The sequence below is a fragment of the Pelodiscus sinensis genome, unplaced genomic scaffold (genome assembly GCF_049634645.1).
Source record: "Pelodiscus sinensis isolate JC-2024 unplaced genomic scaffold, ASM4963464v1 ctg35, whole genome shotgun sequence".
In the NCBI taxonomy this organism is placed as follows: Eukaryota; Metazoa; Chordata; order Testudines; family Trionychidae; genus Pelodiscus; species Pelodiscus sinensis.
This window is the reverse complement of record NW_027465908.1, coordinates 2,715,114-2,722,173: the sequence shown is the minus strand read 5'-3', so window position 1 is coordinate 2,722,173 and position 7,060 is coordinate 2,715,114. Positions and strand designations below refer to the sequence as shown.

Genomic DNA, 7,060 nt, shown 5'->3' with positions numbered 1-7,060 from the left:
GCAACGGCGGGAGGGGAAGGGGGGCGGGGCAGTGACGTGCGGTATGACAGCGGCTCCAGGCCCCGCCCCCTGGCTGTGAACATCACCGCCCCGCCCCCCTTTGCCTCCCGCCATGATGCTTGGCTGACTTTTGTGCCGCTCAGCTGGGCCACGACGTGGGAGCAAGTGGCACAAGCGACCGTTTAGGCTCCACGCTCCCCGTGCATCACAGGGAGTGCGGAGCCCAAACGGCCATTTGGGCTCCACGGTCCCCCGAGTCAGAGGCAGGAGGGGGAGGAGAAGAGAAAGAGAGAGACAGAGAGAGATGCAGGAGGCGGAGGAGAGCTGAGAGAGGGGGGAAGAGGTGGGGCGGGGAGGAAAAGAGAAAGAGAGAGAGAGGCAGGAGGCGGAGGAGAGGTGAGAGAGAGGAGGAGGAGGGGAGAGGCAGTAGGAGGAAGAGAGACAGACAGACAGACACTGGAGGCTCAGGAGAGAAGACCAACGTGGAGGAGAGACCTGAAAATCCCATCTTATGATGGGCTAATTGGCTAGTCTTAATGATAAAAACCTATCTCCCATAAATATACATGTAGCCCAGGGTCTAAACTTACACCTATTCCTTTGTAACCTCCATATGTTTAATTCACTTACTCATAGTCTATTGATCCAGCCAACAATTCGAACACTGGAAAAGTATGAGCATTCAAATACTTTAAAGTATTAATTTGCCTCAGTGGTTCTGTGGCCCCTTTAGCCTGTTTTCTGCAAATACTTGTAGAAGCAAGTGATCAGGCATGTGAATTTTCAGACTTGCCATAAGTGTTTAGCAGTTTCTTAATGCCCCGTTTGAAAAACATTGAATTAGGGAATAGAAAAAAAATAGCAAGTGACAGAGATAACTTATTTAACCAGTCACTAATATTCAAAGCAACTGTCATGATCACAGTTTGAAAGCAATCTATAAGCTGAAATATGCATATATAGACCATTCAGATAAATAGACTTTAAGTCCATCTGTTCACAGATTATTAGAAGACAAAGAGAAATTATTACATTCATTGAATAAATTGTTTTCTGCAAAAATCACAAAAACAAAACCCTTCCTAGTTTTCATCTATTTTTCCAAACCATAGGTCATCTCAGTTCTTTTAGTTTTCATTAACATTTGTATAATTTTAGAGAGAGCAATAAGGCAACCAAATTAAAATATTAGTAGCCTAATAAAATAGAATCTGTCCAGCTTGGAAAATATGGGGCAGGAAAAGGCAGTTAAAATATTTTCCCATATGTCCTCTCTCTGCTGCTAAGTAAACCCTGAATTAGTGTTCTTATTGCTTTCGCACTCATTGCTTTTCTCTTTTTAAGTGTGTTTAATCTGCTGTAAAATTGTTTTCATGGCTGCAGTGAATGTCGTAACTATTTTACAATGTGCATTATCTTCACTTTATAAAAGCTTTTGCCTTCTGTATGCAAATCATTGGTTTGCCTGCTGTCATTCAAGGTGCACCCCTCGTCTAGCTTTACTAAGAAATCGTCCCTGTCATTCACTGGCACAAATGTCACGTCCAGTAGAGGAGACAATAAATCACTTTGGATCCAGTACCACAAGACTGGGAACCATTCCTAAAATGAAAACTGAACTTGGCCTGAATCTTTGAAGCTCATGAAAGTTTTAGGTAACAGAATTCCAACCTGTAGCTACTGCTACACTCCCAAGTTGAACCAAAAAGAAAAAAACACATGACATAAGCACAAACGTCTCATCTTCTTGACACCCCCCTCCACCTGGGGCCCAGTTCCCACTCCAGAGGCCCAAAGCCTCTGATCCACCTCTTCCCTACCTCCTCCAAGCACACCCCATTCATCTTCCTTCCCCTCCCTCTCAGAGCTTGAGTACCACAAGTCAGCTGTTCATGGCACTCCAGAAGCATTGGGAGAGAGGGAGGCAGTTGTTACATGCAGGGTTGCCAGCACATTGGAAGTCAGGGGAGGGGAGCAAAGGGAGAAGCTTGGCACCAGTTGGTGCTCTGCATCCATTAATTTTTGCTCCAGCCCTGGAGCACCCAGGGAGTCAGCACCTCTGACACAGGATGCCCTGCGGGAGTTTCCATCTTGGCCCATTTCTGGAGATAAGGTCTCTAGAGAGTTCACAGGAAAGTTCACATTTGGGTGTTTACTTGAATCAAAGCTCTGAACCTTCCATTGTTAATATAAAACAAGTGACCTACCGCCTCCTCCCCGGGCCAAACACAATCCTCATTAATCTCAGCATCTCCCCAGTGACTAGTGAGTTTTCACATTTGTAAATGAAGACTGGTGTTCACCTCTCTTTTGCCTTGGATTCTAATGCGGAAGGTGTATTGAGGACAATGTAGAAATACTTCACATTTCATCCAAGGATCTCGAACAGTTACTTAACGGAGCCTATGCACAGTTAAAGAAGATCTTCTGGCAACCTCTCCATCACTCAAAGGTAAAAAGTTCTGTACTACAGGAGTGCAGCAAACAGATATTCTGTCAAGACCACACACACTGCAGGGAGAAAAAAGATTTCAGAATACATGTATTCCACAACCCTTTTGATCTGTGCTTTGTCCTTTCTCAGCACATGGCTTTATGGTCCCCTTGAGCTTTTCAAGAAAATAAACAGTTATTGTTCACTACACCTGCAGGAACTGAGATCTGGGCTTCAGGATGCCCAAGAAACTTATTACAAGGAGAGATATGCCACAAGGGTTTTGCAAGAGATTCCCCCCCAATTCAATACGGAATTGTCAACAGGAAGGTACTGACAGCTCTGGGTAGTGGGGACAGCTTCTGGAAAACCCAGGGCTCGATTCTCACCTGCCTGGCACCTCATTCTCACTCTTGCAAGTGGGTGTAAACTGCCCCTGATTTTAAAGTCACCCTCCCTTAGAGCAAGCAATGAGTTTATAAACCCCTCAGTCTGGGATCTGTAAAATTCTAGTAGCCCCGACAACAAATCACTGTTTTGCTCTGAAAGCCACGGAGAGGGTGATGTTTTCACTGGAGCAGGTGATAAACCGAACCGACTTCTTCATAGTATCCATCCTCTTCCATGGTAAACCAATTGCAATGCAGTGACAAACCTAAATGCCTTAGGCCCTCAGAGGTATCACCGCTGACTGAGAGTGAACAGGACCTGGACCACCCACAGGAAAAAAATAGTGGGTGCACAGCATCCACCAGCAGTCCCATGGATCAGCGCCTCCTGCCCACTGGCAGCTGCCACAATCAGTACCGCTCCCTCCCAGCACCTCCGTGCAAGAGGCACTGAGGGGAGGGGAAAGAGCAGGGGTGGGAAGAGGCAGAGGAAAGGAGCAAGGTGGGGGCAAAAAGAGGTGAGCCAAGGGTAGGAAGAGGCAGGGCAGGGGTGGGCTTAGGGGAAACTGTGAAGTGGGGGCAGAGTTTGGGGTAGAGCACGGATCCAGCTCTCCAGGGGAAATCCCAGAGTTGGCACCTCTGCTCAGAGGCATGTCACAATGCTGACTGGTGGCCTTAATGCTGCATTTACCAGACGCTAATTAGACTTACCCAGTTAGCAAAGCTTCCCAGCACTGTGATTTGACTCCGCTGCGGCAGTGTTCAGGATGTACCCTGAAAGATTCAAAACTGTCTTAAACCACAACTGTGTGATCCACAGGGAGCTCTGACAGCTGATAGAAAGGAACACACTCTGCAAGTCAAGTGTAACAGTATAATTAGGCAGGCTAAAAAAGAGTTTGAAGAGCAACTCGCAAAAGACAGAAAAGCTCACAGCAAATATTTTTAAAGCATATCGAAGTGGAAAGATTTCCGAACAATCAGTTTCTGATCTAAAAATTATTAATCATTTTAAATTGTTTTTATTATTGCTACTTATCACTTTGAAGGTTGACAGGCTCTTGTCCCAAGACCAGGCCCAGACAGGTTAACATTAACATTACTAGCCAATTAGCCCGTCATAAGACGGGATTTTCAGGTCTCTCCTGAGCCTCCGGTCTCTCGCTCCGTCTCTCTCTCTCTCTCTCTCTCCTCCTCCTACTGTCTCTCTCCCCTCTCTCTCTCAGCTCTCCTCTGCCCCCTGCCTCTCTCTCTGTCTCTCTCTCTCTCTTCTCCTCCCCCTCCTGCCTCTTAATCGGGGGACCACGGAGCCAAAATGGTCATTTGGGCGCCGCACTTCCTGTGCTGCATGGGGGGCGTGGAGCCCAAATGGTCTCTTGCGCCGCGTGCTCCCACACGGCGGCCTGGCTGAGCGTCACAGAAGTCAGCAGAGCGCCATGGTGGGAGGAGAAGGGGGGCGGGGCAGTGACGTTCACAGCCAGGAGACGGGTCCTGGAGCCGCTGTCACACCGCACGTCATTGCCTGGCCCCCCTTCTCCTCCCGCCGCGGTGCTCGGCTGACTTCTGCGCCGCTCAGCTGGGCCTCCACGGGGGAGCAAGTCTCCGTTTGGGCTCCCCCATGGCGGCCCGGCTGAATGGTGCAGACGTCAGCCGAGTGCCATGGTGGGAGGTGAAGGGGAGTGGGGCGGTGATGTAAACGTAAACATAAACGTAAACGTAAACGTAAACTCCCACCGTGGCGCTAGGCTGACGTCTGCACCGCTCAGCCGGGCCACTGCGGGGGAGCAAGCGGCACAAGCGACCGTTTGGGCCCCGCACTCTCCATGCGGCACGGGCTGGCCAGAGGGAACAGCCAGCATTTCAGGCAACAGTGCCCCCCAGAGGGAACAGCCAGCATTTCAGCAACAGCGCCCCCCAGAGGGAACAGCCAGCATTTCAGGCAACAGCGCCCCCCAGAGGGAACAGCCAGCATTTCAGCAACAGCGCCCCCCAGAGGGAACAGCCAGCATTTCAGGCAACAGCGCCCCCCAGAGGGAACAGCCAGCATTTCAGGCAACAGCGCCCCCCAGAGGGAACAGCCAGCATTTCAGCAACAGCGCCCCCCAGAGGGAACAGCCAGCATTTCAGGCAACAGTGCCCCCCAGAGGGAACAGCCAGCATTTCAGGCAACAGCGCCCCCCAGAGGGAACAGCCAGCATTTCAGTGTTACAGACTCCCAGACACTGGGCTACTATATACATGACTAGTCAATTAGCCCATCATAAGACGGAATTTTCAGGTTTCTCCTCCACGTCCGTTTTCTCTCCTGAGCCTCCGGTCTCTCGCTCCATCTCTCTCTCTCTCCTCCTCCTACTGCCTCCCCTCTCTCTCTCAGCTCTCCTCCGCCTCCTGCCTCTCTCTCCATCTCTCTTTCTCTTCTCCTCCCCTTCCTGCCTCTCATTCGGGGGACCGCGGAGCCCAAACGGTCACTTGTGTCACTTGCTCCCATGCGGTGGCCCGACTGAGCGGTGCAGGTCAGCCAAGCACCACAGCGGGAGGTGAAGGTGGGCGGTGACATTCACGACCAGGGGGCGGGGACTGGAGCCGCTGTCACACCGCACGTCACCGCCCTGCCTCCCTTCACGTCCCGCCATCGCGCTCGGCTGACTTCTGCGCTGCTCAGCCGGGTCGCCGCGGGGGAGCAAGTGTCTGTTTGGGCCCCGCACTCTCCATGCAGTACGGGCCGCCCAGAGGGAACAGCCAGCTTTTCAGCAACAGTGCCCCCCAGAGGGAACAGCCAGCATATCAGCATTACGGACTCTCAGACATTGGGCTACTATATATATGATTATATGGGAACCCTGATGTGAACAAGTGCAACACTGCAAAACAGGGAGTTTTTTGTACTTACAAATAAATAATATTATTAATATGTTTAACAAAGTCACATCCCCTCTAACTCAGTGTGGCGGGCCCCTCCCGCCTACCCTTTTAAGTCCAAGGCCCTCCAGCCTGAGTCTGAAGCACAGTCCACGACCAGCCCTTTTTGGCAAGGCCAAAGCCCTCTGGCCTGAGTCCACAATGCCGTTCAAAGCTGGCCCTTTAAGACAAGGACAAGGCCCTCCGGCCTGAGTCCACGACACAGTTTAGGGTTGTAGCGGGGATGCACCCCAGGTAGGGGGACCCAGGCCCACCTTACTCCACCGGGTCCCAGCCCAGGGCCCTGTGAAGGACCAGGTAGCGGGTCACTCCCTCGGCGGGGCAATCCAGCCAAAACGCGCTGAGGTTCCCGGGGCGGGAGAGGAGGCTCCCGCTCCTGCCCTGGGCCACTTCCTACCTGGTTCCCTGGGGTTCCTTCCCCTGTACTCGCCCTGCTCGCTCAGCAAGACAGACAGAAATACTACAAGAAGTATACTGGAACATCCATACTCACACCATCCCTTGCAGACAGCCTGAAATGTTAGCCATCATCTTCCTCCTCATCATCACATTCCTCATCTCTACCAGGGGGGCGAATGATCTTCATCATTCTGGCCTTTCCCAAGGTCTACATCTCCCTCTCTGCCTGCCTCAGGATGCCACTTTCAGAATCTCTTATGCTGACATTACCGTAGCTAATGAATATTCAATAGGGATTTGCCCCCCCTTCCTTATTTACATTTCTTCCCCATGCCAATGTTAAGGTATCATTCTTCTGGGGCTATGTCTACAATGCGCATTGTTGCGCAATAAGATATGCAAATGAGGTGCGGGAATGAATATCACCGCACCTCATTTGCATATCTAATGAGCCGCCATTTTGCGGCACGGTCTTTTGTGCAAGAAGGAGCTGTCTACATTTATTTTCAGGAAGAACGGCTCTGCGCAAGAGGGGGGTTTTTTGCGCAAGGAGTAGCCGTGTAGACAGCTCCTTCTTGCGCAAAAACCCGTGCCGCAAAATGGCAGCTCATTAGGTAGGCAAAATGAGGCTCAGCGATATTCATCCCACACCTCATTTGCATATCTTATTGCGCAACAATGTGTAGTGTAGACATAGCCCTGTAGTTTAGTGTATTTATTATTTTACCTTATCATCATACATGTCAATTCATTGCCATAGCACCTCTGCGGTGGGATATTTCATCCAAAACTTTCCAGAAGCAGGAGTTAGCTGATATTGTGTGATCGGCTGATGTCATTATGGATATAACTCCCCCTTACATTCTACTTCCATTTCCTCATAATTTACAGATTATCTATGCCAAAGGCTTCATGCTAT

The 7,060-nt window shown here is 50.4% G+C and overlaps 1 long non-coding RNA gene across 1 annotated transcript; it reads right to left on the bottom strand.

Annotated features, from left to right (window-relative positions):
* Positions 1-579: 579 nt before the first annotated feature.
* On the bottom strand, positions 580-6,680 carry LOC142824487 (uncharacterized). The gene is made up of 3 exons (XR_012899351.1): positions 6,236-6,680; positions 3,535-3,597; positions 580-2,511 (listed from the first exon to the last, which is right to left on the bottom strand). It is a non-coding gene; the product is annotated as an uncharacterized LOC142824487 (long non-coding RNA).
* Between the last annotated feature and the right edge of the window lie 380 nt (positions 6,681-7,060).